We start from the raw sequence: 12086 nt of genomic DNA, 5'->3' as shown, positions 1-12086 counted from the left end.
CATCTACCAGCAGATGGCAAACAGTTTGTCTGAAACCCTGCCGGTAAAGGCTTCTTTGCCATCTGCTGGCTGATGGCAAAAAGAGCCTGTGCCTTTGCCATCAGCTGGCAGATGGCAAAGCCTCTTAACGGGGTTAACCCCGTTAGAAGGCTAACGACATACGTTGTCGTCTGCCAGCAGATGGCAAAGCCTGCATGCTTTGCCATCTGCCAGCAGATGGCAAAGAGCCCAAATAGGCCAGCCAATATTTTACAAGTGCCTCTTTGCCATCTGCCAGCAGATGGCAAAGCTCTTTGCCTTCTGCCAGCAGATGGCAAAGTGACTATATTGCCCCATTTAATTTTGTTTTATCTTATATCAGTTCATTTTCATAGAAAATCAAACACAAATATATTTATATGACCAATATAGCATATTCAACACATATTACCAATAGTCATGAACACATATATATCAACGCATGTTACCAATAGTAGCAAGTTTCATCCCTACATATACATAGTTTCATCAATATTACACAGTTTCATCCATAGGTAGCAAGTTTCACAAGGTCAAAAGAAAAACTAAATACAAGCACTCCATCAACCAAGCTTCCGTGATATTAAGCAAATCTGTAAAATGGGAAAGAAGAAACTTAGAAGAAGACTAGAAGAAGAAGATTATTATGATGCGGAAATATGAATGGATTGTCAAAACTTGCATTATCCTACTATCACTAGTAAAACAAAGCTGCAGGTTGGCATAGTTCATGAACCATGTACATCATGACAAATACAATATCATCCAATGCTCGACTATGAACAAAATTAAACAATTACACCTCACAAAATTAAACAACTATCAATAGAGATTCCATTTGCAGCAACCTCATGTCAGTTACCTCGCAGATAAGACATGTCACATCATGTTGCGAAGAGCACAATCAGTCATCACACCATTGAACTACAACTTTGGAGCTTGGGAAACGATGCTTCTATTGCATTTGTTTCGCCGTCTCCTAAGAGAAAAGAGAAGCTAAAAAAACATAACTTGTTTTACAGTTTCAGCCAAGAAACTGTAAGCAAGACCTTCAATTTATCCCAGATTAAAAGGTAAAATTCAATGTCTTTCTTTTCTTAACATACACCCCATCAATGTAACATATCTCAGATTAATTCAGGATCTACTATCAATATAGACGCAAGACCTAACAACAAAAGAAAAAAGGCACATCTAGATGTGCTTTAGCAAAACTGAAGAAAAAAATAGTTTGGAGAAGGTCTCTCTCTCCCATAATATCAGCGGTCGGGTGAGCGAAGCAGCAGTTTGAAGAAGGCTGCAGGGCGTGGATGGGAACTGATTGGGATTCCTTTTGTAGTGACCTCTCCCTCCTTCTCTGTTTAGTACATCGTTTTGTTGCTAATCCCCTTCATGGCTCCTCTAGGTAACTCCCGTTCCAGTGATCTCAAGTGGATCTACAAGATGAGGCATGTGGAGGATAGGTTGCAACACACGTTTCTTCCATGGAGGTAGGGGTTCTTTTTGGCTACCTTGGACTATAGCTCCTGCAACTTCAACACCATCATGTCTGGGTAGCATCGCCTCAATGAACTCTCCCCTCCTTGTAATTTTTTTGTGGTGATCTAACTCTTGATTTTCAGAGGATAATTATGGTGTTTTCCAGTACTATGCTCGATTGATGTGCTAAAATGTTATGCAGCTACTAGATTTGCCGATTCTAATAACATGTGCCAAAATGCATATATCCATTGTTCCATGTTTCAGGTTAAGAAGGAACACCGTAATCCCATTAATTTTTAACTTGATGTGCCCTATCATGGCACTAGCAACATCTGTAAGTAACATTTATCTCTTTCAATATATTTTGTTTAGAGATCTTGATCTATAGTTCTATACACACAAAAGGGGGAACTGAATTCACTGAAATCTTGCAATGATATTTTTTTTGCATGCTTCCGGTGGACATATTATAAACATGGCGTGCAAGCAGGTAAACGAAATGACTCAACCAATTTTGAACTGATGTGTTACTTGATACAGTCTATAACACTTTTTTTTCGAATTTCCCTTTTTCTTACTGAAGATTGCGTCCCACGGATGTAATAGTATTAAGGCATATGCAAATTTACCTTTCTAAGGAAAGTCATATACATGTTTTAATGGTAATCATCATCTTTGCTTCATTTCTTCGTTGGAATTCCAAAATAGTTCGCAATACTTTCGTCCATGTAAAATAAATGTAGTATACTCTGTGGTGCAGTTCTGTGGCATCTATGTGAACAAAATACCATGGATGCATAAAATAGATTATTCTGCAGTTCCATTTTTGCATGGTCAAGGATAGATCACTGAATCTGTTCCAGAAATTATTTACTTTTTGCGAGAACTGAAGCAAAAAATGGAAATTATGCCCTCCAAAGACAAAGACTTATGTTTCTTGAACATTCATGTGCCACCTTTGCTCATTTTGTTTTTTTTCACAATGAAGAGTTCCCTGATGCCACTAGCTTACTCAAATTTCACAAAATTTTGTCTGTATGATTCACTAGATTAGAAATAAAAGAGGTATGGGGATTATCATTCTTCTGCAAACTATTCGTCTCTCTATTAGTATTTTGATTTGCTTCATTCACATTTGCTTCTTGAACTGTCGGCCTGAGGGCCCAAGTCGTAATCTTTCACTCCTGAACCACATCTCTCTCTCTCGCTCGCTCGCTCCCTCCCTCCCGTGGCCATCCGACCACAACAAGGATCTGAAAGTGAGGTTCATGAAGTTCAAGCAGCAAGAGGAAGGAGATGGGACTGACCTTTTCTCCTCACAGGAAGGAGATGGGGCAGAGCTGGTGTAGTCAGGGAGGACCGGCCTCCTCCTGTGTTCATCACCCCACTTTGTGTGTGTGTGTGTCAAAAGAATGGAAGAAAGCTACTTGCGCGCATCATTGGAAGCACAAGAACGTCACAGGTGTACAACCTGAATCCAAGCTTTTAAGTAGTTTTTGTGTGAGGGATTAGAGCTTAATTAACCGAGAAAGTAGAGATAAATCAATAGACTGGATATGTAGTTTGGTGGTGGTGGAAGTGGTGGTGGTGGTACCTTGAAGGACTTGCTGCCGGACTTGGAGAGGCGGAGGCCGGCGGAGGTGGGCGTCGGGGTGGTGGGCATGAGCGCGCCGGGGCCCCTGGCGCTGCCGGGGTCGGCGGTGGGGGTGCTGTTGGCGCTGGTGGCATAGGAGGAGCAGGAAGAGGAGGCCGCCGGCGAGATGAGCGCGGCGGTGGAGAAGCCCGTGGAGGGCGGGCCGGCGTCCAGGTCGTCCAGCGTCCGCAGCACGTAGACGCACAGGTTGAGCCACAGCGATAGGGCCGGCGACAGGGTGGCGGGGGAGGGCCGGCGACGGGGCGGGGGAGGGCCGGGAACGGGGCGGGGGAGTGAGGCGGCCGGCGACAGGGCGGGGGAGCGACGGGGCCGGCGACACGGTGGCGGCGGGCGAGCCTAGAGCGCCATCGACGGGCTGTTCGGGGTGTGTGGATAAGATGCGAGCATGTGTTTTTTTTATCTGGATGGGTGGGGAGAGAGGGAGGGGATAACCCCACAATTTTTTTACCTGGAAAAAAATAACCCCATCTCTTTGCCATCTTTGTCGTCTGCTGGCAGATGGCAAAGAGGTGGGGCTGGTACGCCGTTAGCCTCTTGACGGCCACAGGATTTGCCAACCTCTTTGCCATCTGCTGGCACATGCAAAGATTATTTGCCATCCACTAGCAGATGGAAAATAATTGGCTGATGGCAACCATGTTCTTTGTTGTCTGTCAGTTTTTTGCCATCTGTTTTTATAAGCAGATGGCAAAGACGCTCTTTGCCATCAGCTGGCAGATGGCAAAGAGCTGGCTGATGGCAAATTCCCTGTTTCCAGTAGTGCCTCCAACAAGTCCATCTCGATTACACCTTCATTGATCAACTGGACCACTCTCTTGACCAACATGTTCGTTTACACCCTCTCCGCAGCGGTCACTTTCAGCGAAGAAGGTTGCTGGGCGCGATCTAAAGAGAAAGGGGGAAGACCGGTCGACTAACCGGGAGTCGCAATATCCTGGCAGTAGAACCAGGTCGACTGCCAGCCCCTGACGGACTCAGGAAGTGTCATGGAAGGGAAAGCGCTCCTTTTCCTCTTCTGGATCCCCAAACCCCCACACATTTGGATCACGTGTGTCCTCTCGTCACTCAAATTTGCTTTCTTCACCGTCTGGGAGCAGATTGTGAAGATGTGCTTAAAAAGACCCCAGTGCAGTTGACAACCCAGGAAGTTTTCACACACGGACACAAACGCAGAAAGATACGTAATGATGTTGGGAGAGAAGTGATGGAGCTGAGCTCCGGAAAAGTTCAAGAAACCCCAAAAAAAGGATATGGGGGAAGGGGGAAACCACGGCTGTCGTGGAATTAACACGTCAGATGTCCTAGTGAGAGGACTTAGTCGTGGAGCCATCGCAACAAGATTAGCAAAAAGGGGTTAAACCGGACAAAGGACACTGGGAGTTTATACTAGTTCGGCCCCTTGCGGTGAAGGTAAAAGCCTACGATCCAGTTGTGGTGGAATTGATGTGTTTCCATGAGCAGGCAGCGAATCAGCTTTACCTATCTCTCGAGTTGTTGTTTCTTGTTCCTGAACCGCCGCCGGGTCGTCCCTTTATATACACAGGTTGATGCATGACGGTTTAAAGAACATCGAGGCCGGCTCATACACGTGTCCAGCTCGGTTTCTACCTTTCCTAACTTGCAATACAAGTTTACACATCTCATACCGCTTTACGTTTATGGGCTCTAAACTGCCTTTGGGCCCTGGGCCTCTAAGCTTCGATAGTAGAGCGCCATATTCCTTATCTTCATGGGCTTCAATACGGATGAGCATAAACCGGCCCCTCCTGGGCGGTTTACACTCAGTAGTTATATCCCCAACATTAGGCCCCAGATTGATTTGAACTTGTTCATGTCAATCTTCAACACTTAGAATAATTCCTTGGACATCTTCCTATGATCCTCGTAAACCGCCATGACGTCTCCTCCATATGAGCTTGGTAAACCGCCATGACGTCATCTTCTAAAATTGCAGCAAATCATCATGACATCATCTCTGTATAAAAACCTGTACATACTTCTTTATTAATTAAAACCCCGAAGACCGAGGCGACAGCTGTATCAGATATCCGATTTTGGCTCCTCGATTTTCGCGCCTGTCATTTATCCCTTTGTCCTTATAAATACGACCGGGGGTCCTTTCCATTCTCCCCCTTGCCTCTTCATCTCTTCTTCTTCCTCGCGACCCCGAAGAGCCCGAGCTCCGCCGCCGCCGTCGTCCTTCGAGCACTGCATCAACAAGGCCGCTGCATCAACCTGTTCTTGATCAGCTAGACTGTGACGCCCCTCCGCTGCCCTGCAGCATCAGTAAGTATTCCTCTTTCCAAATATTAGATCTGCATTAGGGTTCTATTGTTCGTCGGTGTTCTTCATCCTTCATCTTTTTCCTCTCCTAGATCTTATAAATAGATCTGAAACTGATAGCAAAGGTGTGCGGTAGTAGTTCAGCACCCCTAGCCACCTTCCGAAACCACTTTTTACTGCATGAGATCCTGTCCAAGCATATGCGCTCTTCTACTGTCGCAACCTTTAGGTTTAAAATTTGGGACAATTGCTTTTTTACCCCTAGTTGGTTCCTATCCACGGGTTTTGCCCTTACTTTTTGAGCTTGCTCAGTTTTTCCCTTATTTTTTCCGTCAAGGTCCCTAGAATGCCCTTTGACCGTTTGACGAAAACTTTGAAAATTCATAACTAATTCATATGAACTCAGAAAAATGCAAATAAGATATCAAAATGTTCAGATAAACATTACCTTTATGTGTGTATCATTTGTATTCGGGACAAAATCACGGTTTAAACTACCTAAGGTAACTAATGATATTAACATTATTAAAAGTAAAAAGGTATAAACAATATTTTTTTTCCTGAATAAAAATTACATGCAAATGTAGGTGATGTTTTCTGAACATCCAGATATCTTATTTGCATTTTTGTGAGTTCGTATCAACTTGTTATGAAGTTTCCAAATAATGGTCATGGTCGTTAGAACATTCTTAACAAGATGATACGAACTCAGCAAAATGCAAATAAGATATCTGGATGTTCAGAAAACATCACCTACATTTGCATGTAATTTTTATTCAGGAAAAAAAATATTGTTTATACCTTTTTATTTTAAATAATGTTAATAACATTAATTACCTCATGTAGTTTAAAGGGTGTTTTTGTCCTGAATACGAATGATATGCACCTAAAGGTAATGTTTGTCTGAACATTTTGATATCTTATTTGCATTTTTCTGAGTTCATATGAATTAGTTATGAATTTTCAAAGTTTTGGTCAAACGGTCAAAGGGCGTCCGAGGGACCTCGACGGAAAAAGTAAGGGCAAAACTGAGCAAGCTCAAAAAGTAAGGGCAAAACCCGTGGGTAGGAACCAACTAGGGGTAAAAATGCAATTGTCCCTTAAAATTTCTCCCCTTTTGTAGAACTGCGGTAGATCCGAAATTATTACATCAACTTGTAAAACCTGTTTATGCAACACTTAAGAAAATTTTAGATTTGTCCCTTCCGCACCATTGTAGGCGGTTTAACTGTTAGAAATTGATAATCTGCCAGGTACCATTAGCCCTCTCTTAAACCGCCATTTTCATCGGAGCATCAATATCCGGTTTAACATGTATATTTTCCTTATTTAATCCCTTCCCCCGACCTGACGCCGGTTTATACATATCAATCTTAAACCGTAATCCGACATCTGAACTTCTTTTACAGCTTTTCATCAAAAATGACTAAACAGTTCTTCTCCTGCAATTGGGCTCCCTCCCAGGTTACGGAAGAGCAGCTTACCAGTTATGTTGTGACTGGCGCTTTAGCAAAGCAAGATACCATCCATTGGAGAGCCCCGGGTACTGAAAACCCTCCTGAACCTCAAGATGGAGAAGTGGTTGTCTTTGTACATCATTTGGACCGAGGGTTTAGCCCTCCCGGATCAAAGTTTTTCCGGATGTACTTGCTAGTTTCCATCTCCACCCTCAAGATATTGGACCGAACTCTGTGTCCAATATTTGCAATTTCCAAGTATTTTGTGAGGTTTATCTACAAGAAGAACCGACCGTCGAGTTGTTCAGAGACTCCTTCCACTTAAACCACCATACTGAATTTACTGACGGCCCCAATACTGAACTTGGCGGGGAGTCAATTCAGAAAAGGAAAGAAGTCAACTTTCCTCACGCCAAACACCACAGTCGCCCCAAGGAATGGAATCAAACGTGGTTTTACTGCCAGAATACCGCTCCTGAAGATGAAAATCCTCTGCCGGGTTACCGTGCTCACCGGCTCAGTATTGAACACCCATTGCCTCAACGGCTTACTGCCAAGGAACGATCTAAGTATGCACCACAGATTTCTAAGATCTGAGCCTTTATGGCAAATGGTTTAACTGGCATTGATCTTGTCCATTGCTGGGTTTCATGGAGTATCTTGCCTTTAAGCCAGCATCCCGGTTTAATGTGCGAGTGCATAGGAGAGTTAAAAGATCCTCAACGCCATATTGATGTCCAACTAAGTGATGACACAATTACTGAAGCTGTCAAAAAGATGTTGGATGAACCGATATCTGAGTGCAGCAAGACTGGGCTGCGTCCCTTTTATGCTTCCCATAAACTGCCAGGGGTAAAGATTGTATTTTTCTGCTTTTAATTCGCCCCCCTTGTTGAAACTTTTCTGATGACCTTCTGTTTATCTTTGCAGAGCAATGACCCATTCTGGAATAGGAAATCTCAAGACAAACTGGCTAAACCACAAGATAAACCGGTGAGAGAGCCTCTTCCTAAGAGCAAGGCCTCAAAGAAACCAGCGAAGAAGAGAACCGTCGAGTCCCCTGATCCGACCGAAGATGTTGATGACTCAGAATTAGAGGTAGAACTTGATTACCTTGGCTCATTTTTCATGCACCTTATTGACAATGATCATTATCAGGATGATGCGGAAGCTAGCCGTGTTGATCATGTACAGGTAATTCCCCTTTCTTCCGATTCGGATCTTGTGCCAGTACGAAAACTCCGTCGCGCAGTCCGAAAAGTAAAACATTCACATCCTCTCGCTTATTTGGATCCACACTTTTTTTTGAAGACACATCACCCTGAAGCTCGTCGCACAACCCCACATAGTGGCCAACAAGTTACCTCCTCCGGTTTATCGGACACACCGGTTCGGAAACGCCGTGCAGAGGTCTCTTGTACTTCTAATAAATCTTATCCCAAAGCGGGTTACTTCCGATACCCTCTTAATCTGTCCGACACCAATTATCAGGGCACTTCCAATTCATCCTTTGGTGACTCATCAACCACACAGATGCCTCCCCTCAAGACCGTCCCTGGGTAAGCACAGTAATTTTAGTTTTGCTTTCTTGCACCGATTTATCATATTAACCTCTGTTTGTTACTTGCAGTGCCAAATCCTGCCTCAGTAAAAAGGCGAAGCTAACTGCTCCCACTGATGATAATCCGTCTTTTGAACCGGAGAAGACCTCAGAAGCTGCTGATGGAAATGCTGATATTGCTCTGGATGATCCTGTGCCACAAGGTCAGGATACTTATGTTGATCCACCAGAAGTTAACCTGACTAGTCCTCATGCTAATCCGCCAAGCCCAGCTCCTGACCCACCAAGCCCGGCCAGACCATCTGATAAGCCGCCAAGCCCACCAAAGACTGTTGATACCACGGACGACGTTGTGATCACCGGTTTTGGTCACACTATTCCAGGCAATCATGTCGCTTTATCAAAGCATAATGCCAAAGAAGAATTCTCTGCTATGGATAAGGGCAAATGGAAAATAGATTTGTCCAGCTGTGCTCACCTCAATGCTCAGGAACTCCACTCTGGATATCTAAACCGCCTGTATACAAGTCGTGATTATGAGGCCGGTTTAGTCAACTTGATGAAGGAGCGCTATGAGGTAATTTCTATTCAAACATTTTATAAATTTTCCTTTGTGCTTTATATCAACTCCAGTGTAGTCCCCAAGGGCCGGTTTATCTCTTCAAGATGAACCGGGACTTTTGATAAAAAGACTTCAACTGTGTAGCCCCCTAAGGCCGGTTTATCTCTTCAAGATGAACCGGGATTTACTTTTGCAAATCTTATCCTTGTTGAATTCCTTCACCTCCGGTTTATCTGATCAATTAAGCATTAGCCCCCAAGTGCCAAGATTAATACTTGTATTGAGCCTTGGGACTTAAAATATCAGTTAAGAAAAAGCAATCCGCATTAGCCCCCAAGTGCCAGTATATAACTTGTTATGTGCTTGGGACTTTTGAGAAAATATATGTCTTTTGCAGGCTGACTTGAGCAACAAAGATTCCCAAATCGCCGATCTTGAAGAAAATATCAAGTCCCAGCAAGCAGAAACTTCCAAGGCCAAAGAGGAATTAAAGGGTGCTTTAACTGCCATGGAGCAATTAAAGGATGGCTTCAAAAGCGAGCGGGCAGACTGGGAAACTGAGAGGGCCACTCTGTTAGAACGGGTTGAGGATGCTGAAGCAGCTCTTAAACAGGTGGCAGAAGGGCTAACTGGGTTAAAGCGTCAGATCGATGCTATGACTTCTGCTATATTTGGTAAGTACTCTTTGCAAGAGCCTTTCTTAAACATCTTTGAAACTGTCGGTTTAACAACAAATTCTTTATACCGTTGCAGGTAGTCGTGTTGCTCATCTGGGCTCGGATATGCATAGGAAGTTGAAAGCAGCCTATACCTTGATAGAACAACTGTATACTGGTGCTCAATGAGTCATCTGTGCGGCCTCATACAATAAACTGCCGCCAACCTTGATCAAGGATACATTGGCCAAATTATCTATAACTCCTGCCCAGATAGAAGAGGTAAAGAGATCTACTGCAAGGGCTGGCGCTCTATCTGCACTGACTAGGGCTAAAGCTTGGATAGCTGATCTTGATCCGGAAGATATCTGAAAGGGCTATCCTAGCCAACAAGAAGACGGGTCAGAATTCGATAATGAAGCCCTCAAGGCCTTGACAAAGGAGATGCGCCCGCTTGCAAGCAGATTGGCCGAAGAAGTTGACTTGTCTGTCCACCGGTCCAACTATGATGAGGACAACAAACAGGTTGATGCATCTATGAAAGAAGTGCAGAATCTTATCCTGTCAATCCGTAAGCACACTTATGCCCTTGACATTGAACCGTCCAATCTTATAAGTGATGAAGCTGTCTTCCAAGCTTTAACCGGGATTGACTGGGCAACCATTGACTTCCAGCCACTGGGTGGGGAGGAGGAGGTTGAACCGGCGCAAGGTGATCCACAAACTTCTCATCAAGCCGAAGAGGAATCATAATCCGGACGCCGGTTTACCATTTGTGTACCGTCCTTTGTAGAAAAACAATCATCTTGTTGGGCGGTCCAAGCACCTTGTAATAGGCTAGTTTAAAACACTTGGTCTGCTATGCCATCGTGCATAGCTTGAAACATTTGGTCTGCTATGACGTATAATCACCTTCCTGAGACTGCCACTTTGTCATAAGATGCAATGTGTGCTTATGATTTTTATCAGTGTTATGCAATCCTATTTTCTCCATGTCATAAACTGAAAACTTATCCTGGCGGTTTACCGCCGGACGGGTTACAATGCCCAATATGAAGTCATAGTTTATAAGCAAGGCTGTAAAGATAATGAAATATGAAAATACTTCATACCTGTGATTTAAATCACATCATTGGTTTACCAATCATTTTTGCAGTAAGGGTGATAACCCAAATCCTGAGTATTGATAACTCTCACCATGATGTGCTGGTATATAAGAAACCACGCCGGGTTATGATAAACACCGGATGATCATCCTGGCGACTTATAGTCAATGCCAGACCGGGCTAAGAGCACCGGCTTAAATTGATTTTGTGCTAATAATTTGAAAAACATTGGCTGATGAAATGACTTATAGTTAGGCCGGGTCAATAGATGTCGGTGTACCTTAAAGCCTTATCAAAGGAAAGAAAAACTTGCAAAAAAACAAAATCAAATAAAAACTTGTAGTCGAGGCTTTTCAAGGGCTGCCAGGCCCAAATTCGAGGCTTTTCATGGGCTGCCAGGCCGCTGAGTTAAACCATTTGACAAAGCCTTTTAAGATGGGCCTCCAATTAACCAATCATCGTTTTAACTTTGACAAGTTCAGGGACTGTATAAGATTGACTTGTCAAACGTTCGGCGGGTCATACCAGGATTACCTGGACGGAGTGGCTTACTTGATGAAGGCAGGTTAACCCAGGGTTTTAGGTGAATACAGCTGGCTTCCAAGCCTGGCTTGATAGCCTATTACAAGGGTCCTTTCAAACTCTTCAGTGCTGTGCACAAAGAGCCCCCAAGTAACATTGTGAGCTATGCTCAATGGGTACCTATGTTTGAGCTGTGCGTGGCAACAGGCTCTCTTTGGTCCCTTGGGTGTGAAGCTCCCAAGATATGTTGTGGCTTTATAAGCTGGTTTACTGGAAAATTCTACTTTGTAAGCATGCGCCCCCATGTAACCAAGGAGACATATGAGACGAAAACGGCAGAGGCCCCGCTTTAGCAAGGATGCCGGTTTATTTATTGATCATAATATGTACATTGTCAAAAATATATACATAGTAGGAGCCTATGGCTCAGGTGTAGTAAGGCCAAAGATGAGCTATATTCCACGATCGGCGAGTCTCCTCCTCTGATTTGCGTGAGTCTTTGTGCTATCGAACATGGATGAGGTAGTAGGACCCATTGTTTCAATTCTTGCTGACCACAAAAGGTCCTTCCCAAGGTTTAGACAACTTATGCATGTCAGTCTGATCTTGGATGAGCCGGAGCACCAAGTCGCCTTCTTGGAAAGTCCTGGTTTTAACCCGGCGGCTGTGATAACGCCATAGATCTTGCTGATAAATCGCCGAGCGAGCTGCCGCAATATCCCGTTGTTCATCTAACAGGTCGAATGCATCCTGGCGTGCTCTCTCATTATCCGCTTCAACGTAGG

This window comes from Triticum aestivum, chromosome 3B (assembly GCF_018294505.1).
Source record: "Triticum aestivum cultivar Chinese Spring chromosome 3B, IWGSC CS RefSeq v2.1, whole genome shotgun sequence".
NCBI classification, from domain to species: Eukaryota; Viridiplantae; Streptophyta; class Magnoliopsida; order Poales; family Poaceae; genus Triticum; species Triticum aestivum.
This window is presented reverse-complemented; position numbering follows the sequence as displayed.